Source organism: Bubalus bubalis, chromosome 2, assembly GCF_019923935.1.
Source record: "Bubalus bubalis isolate 160015118507 breed Murrah chromosome 2, NDDB_SH_1, whole genome shotgun sequence".
NCBI lineage: Eukaryota > Metazoa > Chordata > Mammalia > Artiodactyla > Bovidae > Bubalus > Bubalus bubalis.
Genome location: NC_059158.1, coordinates 17,879,418 through 17,896,849, shown reverse-complemented (window position 1 = coordinate 17,896,849; position 17,432 = coordinate 17,879,418). Strand labels below are relative to the sequence as shown.

Below are 17,432 nucleotides of genomic sequence, written 5' to 3'. Positions count from 1 at the left end.
AAATGGCTTCATATTTTCCACCTGGCATTCAAGCAAATGTGAAGACTAGATGACTGAATGCCCCACTTCCCTCAGCTCCTGACAAAATTGTCCAGATCACACTGTCATGGATCCACACAGACCCATCCAAGTTAACCAGTGACAAAAGGACCATCTGCTTGGTCAAAAGTTGGTAAGTACAGGATATGCTGCTGTCCCACTGATAGCCTTTACAAATTGATTCAATCAGTGCACTTTTAAAGAATGTATAATCTTTTCCACCATTTTCCTCATTCTTACAATGTGTTGAAAGACACCTGACTTGGCATTTAAACCTATCTAAATATGGTGATGAATAGTTTGAAACAAAGAGTCACTGTAATATTGCTTGCAGCTTGGGATAAATATTTTCTGCAAATATGAAATCCTACTTCACGTGGGAGGAGGATATTTCAGAATAATGTCGGCTGAGTTATGTTGGCTGATACTAGCTTTGTTTCCAACTGTGGACATAAATGAGCAGGTTTAGTGTTTCTGTCACCAGTATCCTGACATAAGACATAATACTCTATGAAGAACTTGGCACTTGGAAGCATATTTTTAGAATAATAATATTAAACCTTATCTTTAAGGATTGTATAATACTTGGAGGTTTGTGGAACGTGTGACTCTGGAGGTACATGAACACATTCAGAGCTCTTCACATCATGGGCACTGACCGGCTTATGTCTCACTCACAGTTCAGTCCACAAATACCAAAGCAAATGCAAAAGGAATCTCCAGCACCATTAGATACCTTTTATGGCAGTCTTTGGACAGATGCTCTAAATATATTTTTATTTACTGCCTTTGGATTCTGAAGGAAATGTTTAAGCATTTTTAGATTTTAATATTTTTTGTGATTCATACATGGTTGTTTTTTAAATCCTCTCTTTGCACTTTGTATATAAACAGTTCTACCTATGTACATATTATAGACTGCTAGAAATAAGAATAGGCTGGTCTTGGGAACAAGCATAATCTTCAAGTTGGGAAGTGTATTATTATTGATGCTTGAATATGTGAAAATTAAGTTCTAAAGCGTGCACTAAAAATGTATAAGAGGAAAGTATCTGAAGGGCTTTCCAGGTGGCAAATAATCGGCCTGCCAATGCAGGAGCCACAGGAGTTGTGGGTTCTAACTCTGGGTTTCCCATGGAGAGAGGAGCCTGGCAGGCTACAGTCCGTGAGGTGACAAAAGAATTGGACGTGACTTAGCGAGTAAACAACAATGTGGAGTGTAGGGTCTTAGTTCCCCGACCAGAGATTGAACCCACACCCCCCGCACTGAAAGTGCAGAGTCTTAACCACTGGACCTCCAAGGAAGTCCCGGTTTGAGGTGTTCCTGACTTTCTTTATGAAAATGGAAAAGGATGTTTATCTATAAAGAATGACAATGAAGGAGTCAAGGAGAAGATTTGAGAAGAGGTTGACTAGTTAACAGAAAGAAGAGGGAAAGGAGCTGATGAGGAGAGGACTGCTCATTGACACCCAAGTCCAGGCGGGATGCCTTAGAATGGTGGCACAAAGCCTCAGGCTAGGCTTGAGGAGGGGTCTAATGAAGATATAATAGAGCAACACTATTTGCCAACTTATGTGAATGGCAAGATGCTTGGAACTGTTCTGAAGTGCAGAATCCATACCATACCATGTAGCAGAGGAAACACCCTGGGATAAGTGGTTAAGAATTTGGACATTGCTCCTGTGGAGGAAACCACGTGTCCTCCATGTAGAGACACACTCAAATGATCTCAGAAGAGTTATGGCTGAGTATAACCTGGCTACCCCTTCCTAACACACATGGCGCACAAGCGTTTCTTAGGAAACATCCATTGTTTCTACAGGCAGGTAAGGACCATTCGGTCTTCACCTCAGCGAGTTGTTTATCAGCATCATATTAACTCATGACATCTGGTCTAGTAATATTTTTAACTTTGAGGATGAAGCTTTGTAAAAAATCATTTTTCACTGTAGTCAGAGATGTCTGAATACTCATATATACCGGGTTGTACACTTCGTTTTCTGTTATGAAGTTATGCTTCAAATTTGTATTTTTGTCTGCTTTTCTTAAGCACATTTATAAAATGTATTACACTCACCTTTTTCTTTTTCAGCAAAAGGCAGTATCCTTCAAAGAGACAGAAACAGAGAACTGAAGGACCAGTGGAGTCTAATTTAGCATCCCAGTTCTCCCACTTACAGTGGATATCGTCTCATCAGCCATGTAACTTCTCAAGCCTCAGATTTCTTTCTTATATAGAAAAGCAGGTTTGGCCAGATTTTCCAGTTCAAAGATTCTTTATAAGATAGAAATCTTACTTCCTCGTGGTCAATTTGAAGTGTAGCATTAAAGTCAAACAGCCAAGAACATCTGCAATCAGGGTAGGTAGCAGGCTGTGCCCATGTGTTCTAGAAGCCTAATACCCAACGCTGGAGTTTTATACTGCAGCAGCATAATCATTCCTACCAGCATGTTCCATTAAAGCTTGACTTACTGCCAGGGAATTCACCTGCTGACACAGTAAAACTCCTAACTGGAAGCATTAACATTGCGATGTCAGATGGGGAAAAAAAATGGATCATAAATTCTACAAACATGCACTGCTTTATTTGGGGTCCTGGCTGCAAACTCATTATTTATGCTGTGTACAGTAGGCCATCAACATATTCCACTGGGAAATTAGTTTGCAATTTAGAATCGTTTCAAAGTACAAGTGATTCTCAAGTCATTTTCTGAGGTTAAATGAGAACTCTTATTGCTTTCCGTGGGCTCTGAGGGAATTTTTACTCCGTGTGTTCCCTCCTCCCCCAGCTTCAGCTATACTGTCTTGATTTTACTTTCTTAAATGCACTTTGGTGCTAAATCTCTTATTTTTTTTTCCCCCAAGTTTTGAAAGCCAGGAAATGGAATGGTATTTGTTGCATTTTCTTGCTTGCAGGGATGGTTTAAGTACCTCACTTTTGATTACTGCTTTTATTCTTCAAAGACCCCTCCTGAGAGATTTCCAAGTTCTCCATGAATAGCATTATGTAGCTAACATAGCAGTCATGGGGGAAGACTGGATGGCATCCACTTTAGAGTGCACTGAGTCAGAGTCATGATGCCACTTCCATTTTGGCTCCTCACTCTGGGGGCCATGCCATGGGACAGGCCTGAATCCAGACAGATGGGCTGAGAGCAGAAGGCATTAGTCTCAGAATTCCAGGTAATAGACACTGGAGGTTCAACCTTGCTTATGGGTTTATGAGGCCATAAGGGTGGAACAAATTATTAAGATAAAAAGCATTCATTCCACTGACCCTTTTTATGTTAACACACCCCTTTATTTGATTCTTTCCTTTAGAACCTCCTTAAGCATTTTTAAACTTTATTTCACTGCTAACTGTGGGCATATCTTCTGTCTTATCCCCAACCTAGGAGACTTGATCTCAGACCGTCTGGTAAATCATTTGTAACCCAATCTTATCGTTGGGGAAATACATAGCATTACTTTAACTGTGCCATTTTAGCCTCATCATTCCCAGAAAGTAGCAAATAATCCATAGTGTGGAGATATTGTCAAAAAATTGTTTTCTCCTTTCTGAAATGCCAATATTACTAGCTATTAGGCTGATATTATTAGCTATAATGAACAAAAATCAAAATAGAAAATAAAGCAGAATTGCTAAGCCACATCAAAGGGCTCCTCTCCCCCAACAAGGAGCACTAGAGTTTATCTGAAACCAAAATTTCAACATCTCTCTAACGCATTGGGAGAGTCTTTCCACAGGCCCAGACCAGAAAGTATACAAACTGAAAAGATTGAGTGTTTAGTTTCAAAATACATGAAATCACCAGTTTAAACATAGACATTACACACAAGGAATGCAAAGAAACAATGAAAGCCAGAGATCAACAGAGTAAATATCACCTAGAAATACTAACAGTCTTAAAGGTCAGAAATCCTTAGTTAAACAAAAAGACCCATCTGTTAAAAACAATCAATTACAAGATAACCTGATAATAGCACACTATGAGTCCTCTTTAAAAGCAGGTATTATTCAGTGAAAAGCTATTAGCTATGTGTTTTAGAAGTAAATAAATAAAGCAGGTAGCAGAGACTGAAACTTGAAGAAAAAGAAACCAAAAATTAAGTGCATTTGGAACTGCTTAATATTGAACATCTAAGGCACTGGAGAAAGTCTTTGTTCCATGGGTATAAATCCATGAGTGTCAGTATGCTAAGGCTCTGGTATTGCATGGAAAAAAACAAAAATGATTCACTAGTTACAATATTTTGAGTTAGCCTTCCTGGCTGAGATTGTTTTAAAAGGTCTTCCTTGATTATGGATAATTCAAGTCTTTCTCTACTGCTATTAGAAGATGAACATGCATCCAAAATAATCCCCTTTTCCTTCAAGCTTTGAAGGAAGCATGTTTCGGTTGGTTTTCTCATGTTTTTGGCGTTTTTTTAAATCTTTCTAAAAGTTATATAGACTTTATAATTTGTTAGCACCTATATTCAACTCTATTTCAAATCCTGAAAGATGATGCTGTGAAAGTGCTGCACTCAATATGCCAGCACATTTGGAAAACTCAGCAGTGGCCATAGGACTGGAAAAGGTCAGTTTTCATTCCAGTCCCAAAGAAAGGCAATGCCAAAGAATGCTCAAGCTACTGCACAATTGCACTCATCTTACATGCTAGTAAAGTAATGCTCAAAATTCTCCAAGCCAGGCTTCAGCAATATGTGAACCATGAACTTCCTGATGTTTAAGCCAGTTTTAGAAAAGGCAGAGGAACCAGAGATCAAATTGCCAACATCTTCTGGATCATGGAAAAAGCAAGAGAGTTCCAGAAAAACTTCTATTTCTGCTTTATTGACTATGCCAAAGCCTTTGACTGTGTGGATCGCAATAAACTGTGGAAAATTCTTCAAGAGATGGGAATAAGCAGACCACATGACCTGCCTCTTGAGAAATTTGTATGCAGGTCAGGAAGCAACAGTTAGAACTGGACATGGAACAACAGACTGGTTCCAAACAGGAAAAGGAGTATGTCAAGGTTGTATATTGTCACCCTGCTGATTTAACTTATATGCAGAGTACATCATGAGAAACACTGGACTGGAAGAAGTACAAGCTGGAATCAAGATTGCCAGGAGAAATATCAATAACCTCAGATATGCAGATGACACCACCCTTATGGCAGAAAGTGAAGAGGAACTAAAAAGCCTCTTGATGAAAGTGAAAGAGGAGAGTGAAAAAGTTGGCGTAAAGCTCAACATTCAGAAAACAAAGATCATGGCATCTGGTCCCATCACTTCATGGGAAATAGATGGGGAAACAGTGGAAACAGTGTCAGACTTTATGTTTTTGGGCTCCAAAATCACTGCAGATGGTGACTGCAGCCATGAAATTAAAAGACGCTTACTCCTTGGAAGAAAAGTTATGACCAACCTAGATAGCATATCCAAAAGCAGAGACATTACTTTGCAAACAAAGGTTCGTCTAGTCAAGGCTATGGTTTTTCCTGTAGTCATGTATGGATGTGAGAGTTGGACCTTGAAGAAGGCTGAGTGCCGAAGAATTGATGCTTTTGAACTGTGGTGTTGGAGAAGACTCTTGAGAGTCCTTTGGACTGCAAGGAGATCCAACCAGTCCATTCTGAAGGAGATCAGCCCTGGGATTTCTTTGGAAGGAATGATGCTAAAGCTGAAACTCCAGTACTTTGGCCACCTCATGCGAAGAGTTGACTCATTGGAAAAGACTCTGATGCTGGGAGGGATTGGGGGCAGGAGGAGAAGGGGACGACAGAGGATGAGATGGTTGGATGGCATCACTGACTCAATGGACGTAAGTCTCAGTGAACTCCGGGAGTTGGTGATGGACAGGGAGGCCTGGCATGCTGCAATTCATGGGGTTGCAAAGAGTCGGACACGACTGAGTGACTGAACTGAACTGATATTCAACTCAGGGGTTCCCCAGGTGGCGCTAGTACAGGAGATTGTAAGAGATGCAGGTTTCTGGGTTAGGAAGAACCACTGGAGGAGGCATGGCAACTCACTCCAGTATTCCTGCCTGGAGAACCCCATGGACAAGAGTTGCCTGGTGGGCTACAGTTCATAGGGTCACAAAGAGTTGGACACTACTGAAGAGACTTGGCACGCACACACACATATTCAACTCATCTTGGCCTTTGCTTGGTAAAATAACAGTTTAAACAGATATGATATTTGACATATTGAGGCTTAACATCTCTTATTCTGTAAGAAATCTTGAGTGGATGATATTTATAAAGACTTTTCTCTTGTCACCAACAATTTTTTTCTCTTAAACTTTCATATTATTATTTCAGATAACACTTTCTGATAACTACTAATTTCAGATAACTGCTTTCAGATAACATACTAATTATTTATCATTAAAGCCCCAAATCTTCTTAAATTTATGGAGATAGGCTTAATTCTTTTAAACTTTCCAACTCTCCAGGGTAGTATCTTATCATTGGCAAATTCAGACATTCCTACATGTTTAATGTTTCATGAGATAAGTAATTTATTAATAACATTATCAGACAATGTGGCAAAAAAGCAGTAGGATATGCTCTGTGGCCTTTCTGTTTTCATAACATTATTTGAGCAAGAGAAGAACACATTCTCTAGAAGTAAGATTCCACTTTCAGCTTCTCAAAGCTGTAACCTACTTTGATTTTGTAATAGAGCCTTTCTGGAAGGTCTATCATAAATTAGCAACAAAAGGAGATTAATATATATTTTTCTCCTTTCTCCCCAAATGTTAAGTTTTGCTGAGAAGTCTTTCTTTCTTTCTTTCTTTTTTTCTTTTGAGTGCTGTTATTTATTGACATCAATGCAAGACAAGCTAAGTTGCTATTTAACTGGAACAAATATTGGTGCAATTTCCTTTCTGGAGAAGGTAGGCACTCAGCTCATGAAACCTAAGGTCAAGCAAAGACTGGATTGTCAAGTACCAACTAAGGGTTAAACTTCATGAATATAAAAATTGCTAAAGGCAAAATGATATGTTTTAAAAAAAAATTTTTACACTAATCTCACGTAATCAAACAAAGAACTAAAGTGAAAGTGAAAGTCTCTCAGTCGTGTCCGACTCTTTGCGACCCCATGGACTACACAGTCCATGGAATTCTCCAGGCCAGAATACTGGAGTGGGTAGTGGTTCCTAAACTAATCCTAAAACTTTAGGACATATATATGGAATTTAGAAAGATGGTAACAATAACCCTGTATACGAGACAGCAAAAGAGACACTGATGTATAGAACAGTCTTTTGGACTCTGTGGGAGAGGGAGAGGGTGGGATGATTTGGGAGAATGGCATTGAAATATGTATAATATCATATATGAAACGAGTCGCCAGTCCAGGTTTGATGTGCGATACTGGATGCTTGGGGCTGGTGCAATGGGATGACTCAGAGGGATGGTATGGGGAGGGAGGAGGGAGGAGGATTCAGGATGGGGAACACATGTATACCTGTGGCGGATTCATTTCAATATATGGCAAAACCAATACAAAATTGTAAATTAAAAAAAAAAAAAAGATATTTACATGACACGACTGTTTAAATTTCTGCATAAATGAAGATGTGTTATATCCTTCACTGTACTTGTATTACAATTACATGCTTCTTGCTTCTACACTACACAAAGTCAACAGTTATCACCAACAATGACTATAACTAGATCTGAACGAGACTTCATATTGACTCTGCTCCATTGAAATTTAAGAAAATTTAATCCAGGATTAAGAAAACCTTTTGATTTTAAAGCCAGTTCTCATGTCTTCTTCTGAGGTCATACTTAAATAAGTCCTCTCGTGACATTTCTTGCCTGCAAACTGATTCATGTCCTCTCCCCATCAGCTTTATCTGACATTTTAAAGTTAATTTGTAGAAACTGCATAAAAAAATGAAAATTGCACTTCCAATCTGAACCTGCAATCAGGTTCCTGCTTTGACACAAAACATACTCCTCTGCAATGTACCCCACCAGCACAGTACCCCTTTTCTCTCTCTCTCTATTCCTTTGCCCCGAAGGCACTTCAGGATTGCTTAATTCCATGCTCTTTGGCTGCCTAGACAGTCAGGACACCTAAGGCCATCTGGACTTATCACTCCTCCCTTCCTTCTATTCTATGGTTAATACCACTTTCCTGCTTTATCTCTATGGCTGAATCTCCAGTCCTGGTGCTGGTCTCAGAGGGACAGAATCGATTTCGGCTTCGAGTTCCTGGCTGTTAAAGCTTCATCGCTAGGCGATCCTTGTTTCTTATGCAATCTCTCTTAACCACTTCTTTCTTTTCAGTTTTTTTTTTTTTTCTGAGTTGCATACTGGCTCTGTACCTTCAGGCTTCTTTCTTTTTTCCCAAAGTGCTTCTTCCTCCTTCTTCATTTCTTCTTCCTTTCTCTTGCAAGCCTTCTCCTTCTCATAGTGCTCCTTCTGCCTGTGGATCTCTTCTTCCTGCTGTTTCAGCCTCTCTCTCCTGCCGGATGTGCTTTTGGTTTCATTCATAATCCCGCTCCCTCTCCCAGTATTCTCTGCCACACTCATCTTCAGGTCTCTTAGGCTTTTCATCTTTAAATTCACCCTCAGAACTCCTGGGCAGTGTACAACTTTGCCCACTGGCTCTTTCATCACTCAGATTCTCTTTGCTAATTTCTTGAGCTTTTTTGTCCAATTCTTTTTCATCTCCTTTTTCTGGCTTCTTGAGCAGCTTAATCTTTGGTTCATCCTTTAATTTGTCCCTTTCTGGAACTCTGTCTATCTTCTTTAGCTTTTCTATATCTTTCTGTTTTTGTTTCTCTTCTTCTTTCCACTTCTGCCTCTCTCCTTCTCTTTGTCTTTTTCCTTCTATTTCTCGCCACCTCCTTTCTTCTCTTATCTTCTGCTTGTTTTTCAGGAAGCTCAAAAGTGGAGATGCCTTTTTAGCTGTTAGTTCTCTATTTTTTGCTTCTATTTCCTCTAGCAGTGTCTCTGGAGTAGATGTCATTTTCTCATTATCTGCAGCATAGCTCTCCAAAATTTTTCTATATTCTGGATCATTATCAATAGTCCTGATTTTAGTATCTCTTTTCTTAGTCTTCTTTTTTGCAGCTTTTTGAAAAGGTGCAAATTCTATGATGGCAGGATATTCCTGACCTTTATTGTCAAGGAATAACCATCATAACCATCAAAACGATCCCTGAACAAAATAATGTCCTCTTGGCTTTGAAAGTTGATGTATGCTCTTGCATACACATGAGGATACATAGTAATATCATTAGAGAAAAACTCAATATAATCATGGTCAGGCGTAGGCTGAAGATGTTCCTGAAGTTGCTCCTTGGTCAAAGTGGGCGGTAATCTCCGAATTACCGCCTCGCTCAATGCCTTTCTTCTCCTTGTTCCAATCCTGCGTATCTTCCCCTTTAGTGCTATCTCCTGAAGCCCCAGCGCTGCTGCCTGTAGCACTGTGGCAGCTCAGCCTAAACGCTGGCTACGCCAGTCACCTACACCTCCCAGCCCCTGCTGAGAAGTCTTATTTTAAACCATATGCCAGAGGATGCTTCCTCTACCTAAATTAAGATCTGAAGTACTGTATAACTGAATGCTTGAAAATAATTCCATGGAGGCAAAATCCATGGCAAAACCATGTTTTCTAGGTCACTAAAACCTAATGTTCATGCTATACTTGCAGGTGAACTTTTGCAAAATGCAAGCATAGTATTGAAATCAATAAGAGGCCAGTGACTGCAGGGCAGCAGAAAGACTCCAGGGTAGATATTCTCGTGTCAGCAGGTTGGGGGAGGAGCTGAAGATGCTGGTGAATTCAGGAATCCCCTTCTTTATAGGAATATCTATCTGACTCTAATCCTAAACCTAAGGCAGTGATTGAGGACTGCTCTGGTGGTCCAGTGGCTCATACTCCATGCTTCCAGTGCTTGGGGTCTGGGTTCAATTCCTGGTCATGCAACTAGATCTCATATGCCATAGCTAAGACCTAGTGTAGCCAAATAAATAAATAAATATTAAAAAAAAAAAAAAAAAAACCAGGGCTGACTTCTATGTTCATTAACAGTATTATCCCCTCCCTTTATTTTCCAAGCCAGGCTTCAACAGTACATGAACCATGAACTTCCAGATGTTCAAGCTGGATTTAGAAAAGGCAGAGGAACCAGAGATCAAATTGCCAACATCTATTAGATCATCGAAAAAGCAAGAGAGTTCTAGAAAAACATCTACTTCTGCTTTATGGATTACACCAAAGCATTTGACTAAACTGTGGGAAATTCTATAAGAGATGGGAATACCAGACCACTCGACCTGCCTCCTGAGAAATCTGTATGCAGATCAAGATGCAACAGTTAGAACTGGACATGGAACAACAGACTGATTCCAAATCGGGAAAGGAATACATCAAGGCTGTATATTGTCACCCCGCTTTATTTAACTTATATGCAGAGTACATCATGAGAAACGCTGGGCTGGAAGAAACACAAGCTGGAATCAAGATTGCCAGGAGAAATATCAATAACCTCAGATATGCAGATGACACCACCCTTATGGCAGAAAGCAAAGAAGAACTAAAAAGCCTCTTGATGAAAGTGAAAGAGGAGAGTGAAAAAATTGGCTTAAAACTCAACATTCAGAAAACTGAGGTCATGGCATCTGGTCCCATCACTTCATGGCAAATAGAAGGAGAAATAGTGGAAACAGTGGCAGACTTTATTTTGGGGGGCTCCAAAATCACTGCAGATGGTGACTGCAGCCATGAAATTAAAAGATGCTTGCTCCTTGGAAGAAAAGCTATGACCAACCTAGACAGCATATTAAAAAGCAAAGACATTACTTTGCCAACAAGCCCTGTCTAGTCAACCCTATGGTTTTTCTAGTAGTCATGTATGGATGTGAGAGTTGGACCATAAAGAAGGCTTAATGTTGAAGAATTGATGCTTTTGAACTGTGTGTTGGAGAAGACTCTTGAGAGTCCCTTGGACACTAAGAAGATCCAACCAGTCAGTCCTAAAGGAAATTAATCCTAAATATTCATTGGAAAGACTGATGCTGAAGTTGAAGCTCCAGTACTTTGGCCACCTGATGTGAAGAACTGACTCACTGGAAAAGACCCTGATGCTGGGAAAGATTGAAGGCTGGAGAATAGGACAAGAGAGGATGAGATGATTGGATGGCATCACTGATTCAACAGACATGAGTTTGAGCAAACTCCAGGAGTTGGTGATGGACAGGGAAGCCTGGTGTGTTGCAGTACATTGGGCTGCAAAGAGTTAGACATGACTGAGCCACTGAACTGAACTGAACTCTATCATCAAACTCTGATGCTAGGAAAGATTAAGAGGAGGAGGAGAAGGGGGAAATAAGATAAGATGGTTGGAGGGCATCACCAACTCAATGGACATGAATTTGAGCAAATTCTGGGAGATGGTGATGGATAGGGAAGCCTGGCATGCTGCAGTCCATTGAGTCGCAGAGTCAGACACAACTTAGTGACATAACAACTACACTCAAACATTTTGTTCTCGATTATTAACATGTAATTTTGAGGGATTATGTATTTTCACATTAGATATAATCACACATTCTGAAAGTTTGCTTAACTGTCCTGAAATTTTTATGAAAAAGAAAATAGGACACACACTCCTCTACCTAAAACATGAATTTCTTTGGGCCCGTGCATTTTTTCCCTAGTGGGTCCCATGGTCAGGTCTCTGGAGCAGAGACATGGTACACATAGTTCTGAGGTTCTCAATATTTAAAGTGATATTTTTAAAAGCAACATGCTGCTGCTGCTACTGCTGCTAAGTCGCTTCAGTCGTGTCCGACTCTGTGCAACCCCATAGACGGCAGCCCACCAGAGTCCCCCATCCCTGGGATTCTCCAGGCAAGAACACTGGAGTGGGCAACATAAGCAGCCTCAAAACCTGTTGTTTGGACACATAAACACATGGCCTTGGATCTGGAAGAAACAATGAGGTTGTAACATATTGTGAGGCAAATTGTTGAAGCCAGGAGTGGAAAGAACATAGAGCGTCCCTTTCTTCAGCTGGTTTTCACAAGTTTATCCATGTCAGCAACTCAGACTTGAGACAGTCAAAACAGAACCCTTGGGTTGACCTCATTCTCTTCAAAACTTGCCACTCTGCTGCACAGAGATCAACGCTTTTTGGTGAGTTTTTTAAAAGTCCTGTTTCTGAGCAGCAACAATTTTCAAGGACAGTGTCTTATTATTAAGACAACCTCAGAGCAGAGGGGAGACATAAATGCACTGCCACAATGATTGGTTTGGATTTCTTTCTTTTGTAAGTTTCTTAGAAACATAGTGGCCCTCCCTGTAAAGATCTTGAAAGATCTTCTGTCTGGATGCCCTTGGAAAATTGAAAACAAAACAAAGCAACACCAAAAAACAAAGTCTTTGCAACAGATAGCCAGATTTGACTTTAAAAAAGTTGCTAATTTTGGAATCACTTCTCTCCATTAGGACCCTGGAAGAATTATGCACGCAAGGCTGAGGCTTTTCTCTGCTTAAAGAACATCTGCAGTCAATTAGAAATAAGCCCGAGTGTCGTGTTAATTCTGCAGAACCAAACAAAGTCATTTTTGTTTAAACTCTTTCAGTGCTGTGAGAATGAGAGGTTACAGGAGGGGAGAATAAAATAAGCAATAGAACAAAACTGCTGTGTGGCCCTGGGATGGAGCTGAGGGGGCAAATAAGACATTACATTTCTTTGAGAATACAGACGTGGAAATTTTTTCCAGGAGAATTCTATTCTATACTACAACTCTCTTGGGGCATGGGGGTGGGAAGCAAGCCTACGCTTTCTTCTAAAAAGGTAACATTTAAAGTAATGGAACATCTTCCAGATTCTCTCAAAATGAATCTGACCAAATAGTTCAAGTGTTTGGCAAATGAGTAGTAGTATTTCATTTTTAATTTTGAAGTAGGCCAAACAAATCAAAATTATATTTATAGACCACTGTGTGTGTTTCAAATCACTTTCAGGTTATTAATTGTGATTGGTGCCCAAAGCTCAAATATACTAAAAACCAGCTATTTCTATTGAAACACATCTTGCCGTGAATATCAGCGTCTGTGTCTACCTTTTGTTAACATCAGTGGTACTGATTCTACTGGAATTTGAGTTTATTTCTCTAAAGAAATCTGTGGCTAACCCCAGAAGGAATTTCCAAACAAGTACAGTAGAACTACATGTTTTTAAGTTTGATAGTCCCTACATTGAAAAGAGGGATTTTCATTATTCCTTTGGGCTGATGATTTATTTCTTCTCCATACCGTTTCTTAAGGCTTCCCTGATGGCTCAGCTGGTAAAGAATCCACCTGCAATGCTGGAGACCTGGGTTCAATCTCTGAGTTGGGAAGATCCCCTAGAGAAGGGAATGGCTACTCACTCCAGTATTTTTGCCTGGAAAAGTCCATGGACTGTATAAGATATGCAGATGACACCACCCTTATGGCAGAAAGTGAAGAGGAACTCAAAAGCCTCTTGATGAAAATGAAAGAGGAGAGTGAAAAGGTTGGCTTAAAGCTCAACATTCAGAAAATGAAGATCATGGCATCTGGTCCCATCACTTCATGGGAAATAGATGGGGAAACAGTGGAAACAGTGTCAGACTTTATTTTGGGGGACTCCAAAATCACTGCAGATGGTGACTGAAGCCATGAAATTAAAAGACGCTTACTTCTTGGAAGGAAAGTTATGACCAACCTAGATAGCATATTGAAAAGCAGAGACATTACTTTGCCAACAAAGGTCCGTCTAGTCAAGGCTATGGTTTTTCCAGTGGTCATGTATGGATGTGAGAGTTGGACTGTGAAGAAAGCTGAGGGCCAAAGAATTGATGCTTTTGAACTGTGGTGTTGGAGAAGACTCTTGAGAGTCCCTAGGACTGCAAGGAGATCCAACCAGTCCATTCTGAAGGAGATCAGTCCTGGGTATTCTTGGGAAGGAATGATGCTAAAGGTGAAACTCCAGTACTTTGGCCACCTCATGTGAAGAATTGGCTCATTGAAAAAGACTCTGATGCTGGGAGGGATTGGGGGCAGGAGGAAAAGGGGATGACAGAGGATGAGATGGCTGGATGGTATCACCAACTTGATAGACGTGAGTCTGGGTGAACTCCGGGAGTTGGTGATGGACAGGGAGGCCTGGTGTGCTGCAATTCATGGGGTCACAAAGAGTCAGACATGACTGAGCAACTGAACTGAACTGAACTGCACTGTATAGTCCCTGAGGTCACAGAGAGTAGGACACAACTGAGCGACTTTCACTTTCACCTTTTCTTAAGATTAGGTCTGATTGTAGATCTGATAAGAGAGGCAGGCGAAGACTCTATCTTTGTTAATAGAGTTTTGAAGAATATGATTCAGCATTTAATCTGCAGTGCCCAATAGCTACACTACATATTTTTTCAGGTAGGTGAAAATGTTTAAGTCTTTGTTATTTAATCCTTTTCAAAACACGAGTGATAGTGAATTATTTCTAGATACAGACTGAGAGATTCCCTGGTGGCTCTGCGGTAAAGAATCATCTGCAATACAGGACATGAGGGTTCAATTCCTGGGTCACAAAGATCCCCTGGAGAAAGGAAATGGCAACCACTCCAGTATTCTTGCCTGGGAAATCACATGCACAGAGGAACCTGGTAGGCAACAGTCCACGGGGTTGCAAAAGAGACATGACTGATCAACTAAACAACAGAAATAGGTTTGATGAGCATGCTGAACATTTATTCTTTTATATATTTTAACTATTTTCCCTAGTGGCTCAAATGGTAAAGAGTCTGCCTGCAATGCAGGAGACCCAGGTTCGATTCCTGGGTCGGGTAAAATCCTCTGAAGAAGGAAATAGCAACCCACTCCAGTATTCTTGCCTGGAAAATTCCATGGACAGAGGAACCTCATGGGCCACAGTCCCTGGGATCACAAAGAGTTGGACACAATTAAGCGACTAACACACTTGTATCAAACTAAAGAGCTGGGCATTCAACCACAATATTCAATATTTTCATTGATTTTTGCTTAATTGTCCATAACTTTATATCAGTTGTCTGTATTAAGAAGCACCATCAGAAACAGTCCAATAAAATTACCGCTATACTTACCATAGGCATATTTCTACTACATTATTCAATACTTTATCAGAAGTGATGAGAGAAAAACCTTAGATTTCTACTTTTGGATTATTTTTTCCTCAATTACTGTTTTCTATTTCATTTTCATTCTGAAATCTTAGGAACACTGTGATTCTTATAATTGATACTAGTTCCCTTTTTACTTAAGCGGCTAAAAGCTTTGAGGCAAAATTTGTGGCTTACTTTTTTAACTACAGTATATCTATTACATATATTTACACTTCTATATGTCTCCAGTGCTCTTCAGTTTAGTCACTCAGTCATGTCCGACTCTTTGCGACCCCATGGACTGCAGCACACCAAGCTTCCCTGTCCATCATTAACTCTCAGAGCCTACTCAAACTTACGTCCATCGAGTTGGTGATGCCATCCAAACATCTCAGCCTTTTCATATGCTTCTCCTCCAGCCTTCAATCTTTCCCAGCATTAGGGTATTTTCTAATGAGTCAGTTCTTTGCATCAGGTGGCCAAAGTATTGGAGTTTCAGCTTCAGCATCAGTCCTTCCAATGAATATTCAGGACTGGTCTCCTTTAGGATGGACTGGTTGGATCTCCTTGAAGTCCAAGGGACTCTCAAGAGTCTTCTCCAACATCACAGTTCAAAAGCATCAATTTTTCAGCACTCAGCTTTCTTTAGAGTCCAACTCTCATATCCATACATGACTACTGAAAAAACCATAGCCTTGACTAGATGGACCTTTGTTGGCAAAGTAATATCTCTGCTTTTTATTATGCTGTCTAGGTTGGTCATAGCTTTTCTTCCAAGGAGCAAGCATCTTTTAATTTCATGGCTGCAGTCACCATCTGCAGTGATTTTGGAGCCCCTCAAAATAAAGTCTGTTACTGTTTCCATTGTTTCCCCATCTATTTGCCATGAAGTGATGAGACTGGATGCCATGATCTTAGTTTTCTGAATGTTGAGTTTTAAGCCAACTTTTTCACTCTCCTCTTTCACTTTCATCAAGAGACTCTTTAATTCTATATGTCTAGGAGTTTAGGAGAAGGCAATGGCAACCCACTCCAGTATTCTTGCCTGGAAAATCCCATGGACAGAGGAGCCTGGTAGGCTGCAGTCCATGGGGTCCCTAAGAGTCAGACACAAATGAATAACTTCACTTTGACTTTTCACTTTCATGCATTGGATAAAGAAATGGCAACCCACTCCAATGTTCTTGCCTGGAAAATCCCAGGGACGGGGGAGCCTGGTGGGCTGCCGTCTATGGGGTCACACAGAGTCGGACACAACTGAAGCGACTTAGCAGCAGCAGCAGGAGTTTATTTAAGTGTGGCCCTTATATTTGCTTTACTCTTTCTCTCTCTCAACTATTTGTTTTTCTCTTTTTTTATGTTTATTTTTTGAACTCTGACAATTCATTCGTGATATAAATCAGGTTGTTTATCAGTACATAAATAAGTAAATCTGAGTTAAGCCCTGCTGTTGAAGTGTTCGTCTATTTAACCTAAACCTTCTCCATGAATTTTGCTATATAATAACTTTCCTAGAACATTTAATTTTGGTATAACTTGTATACCATACAGTTTTTAATTGCATTCAAAAAATTTTTTAAAGTGAATAAGATGAAGTAAATGGTTTTGAATATGTACAAAGACACTGGACTAGAGCATCTGAAATGATTACAATTACATAATTGGCAAAGGGGGCAAAAAAGAATGTAAAAGAAGTTAAGTTTACTTGACTAAAGGGGGAAAATGGCGATAATAAAATTAGAATACAATATTCAAAATAACCATCTTGACAACTGTTTTTATTTTTTTCTTTACCTCTTTAGAAAACAATCCCTAAGGAAAAATAAGAGGAATTAAGTTTAAAAATTTGAAAAGAACACTGAGAAGATGGTCTATGTTCTTAAAAGTATATATTTTAAAGCATTTTTATTTTATATCAAATCAGATCAGATCAGTCGCTCAGTCGTGTCCGACTCTTTGCAACCCCATGAATCGCAGCACACCAGGCCTCCCTGTCCCTCACCAACTCCCGGAGTTCACTGAGACTCACATCCATCGAGTCAGTGATGCCATCCAGCCATCTCATCCTCTGTTGTCCCCTTCTCCTCCTGCCCCCAATCCCTCCCAGCATCAGAGTCTTTTCCAATGAGTCAACTCTTCCCATGAGGTGGCCAAAGTACTGGAGTTTCAGCTTTAGCATCATTCCTTCCAAAGAAATCCCAGGGCTGATCTCCTTCAGAATGGACTGGTTGGATCTCCTTGCAGTAGAACATAGTTGATTAAC

At 40.1% G+C, this 17,432-nt stretch overlaps 1 pseudogene; it reads right to left on the bottom strand.

Moving 5' to 3' along the window:
• Positions 1–7,624: 7,624 nt before the first annotated feature.
• LOC102389508 lies at positions 7,625–15,160 on the bottom strand (annotated as a pseudogene).
• Between the last annotated feature and the right edge of the window lie 2,272 nt (positions 15,161–17,432).